Source organism: Passer montanus, unplaced genomic scaffold, assembly GCF_014805655.1.
Source record: "Passer montanus isolate IOZ18808 unplaced genomic scaffold, ASM1480565v1 scaffold8057, whole genome shotgun sequence".
NCBI classification, from domain to species: Eukaryota; Metazoa; Chordata; class Aves; order Passeriformes; family Passeridae; genus Passer; species Passer montanus.
In genome coordinates, this window is record NW_024373321.1 from 1 (window position 1) to 481 (window position 481).

Genomic DNA, 481 nt, shown 5'->3' on the forward strand with positions numbered 1-481 from the left:
GGGACCCCCCCCGAGCCCGGCTACGTCAACTACACCAAGCTGCGCTACGTGCTGGAGCCCGGCGAGCCCCCCGATGGTGAGCGGGGGTCCGGGGGGGCACGGACGGGTCTGGGGGCGCCGCCCGTGTTCGGGGAGCCCCCCTGAGCCCCCCCGTGCCCCCCCAGAGCCGGAGGACGACAAAATCTCGCTGCCCTTCGTGGTGACCGACCTGAGCGGCCGCAGCCTGCGGCCCCTGCGCGAGCGAGCCACGGCCCAGGTGGGGCTGGGGGCCCCCAAACCCCCCGGGGACCCCCCGGAACCCCGCTGGGGGGGCGGGCCGGGCCGAGGTGACGCCCCCGGGCCCCCCCAGGGGCAGTTCCTGACGGTGGAGCAGCTGACGCTGGACTTTGAGTACGTCATCAACGAGGTGATCCGCAACGACGCCGCCTGGGCCCGCCAGTTCTGCTCCTTCAGCGACTACGACATCGTCATCCTCGAGGTG

General features: G+C 73.8%; 1 long non-coding RNA gene across 1 annotated transcript; it reads left to right on the forward strand.

Annotated features, from left to right (window-relative positions):
- Window positions 1-481, forward strand: LOC120513419. The gene is made up of 3 exons (XR_005630272.1): window positions 1-76; window positions 165-256; window positions 350-481. It is a non-coding gene; the product is annotated as an uncharacterized LOC120513419 (long non-coding RNA).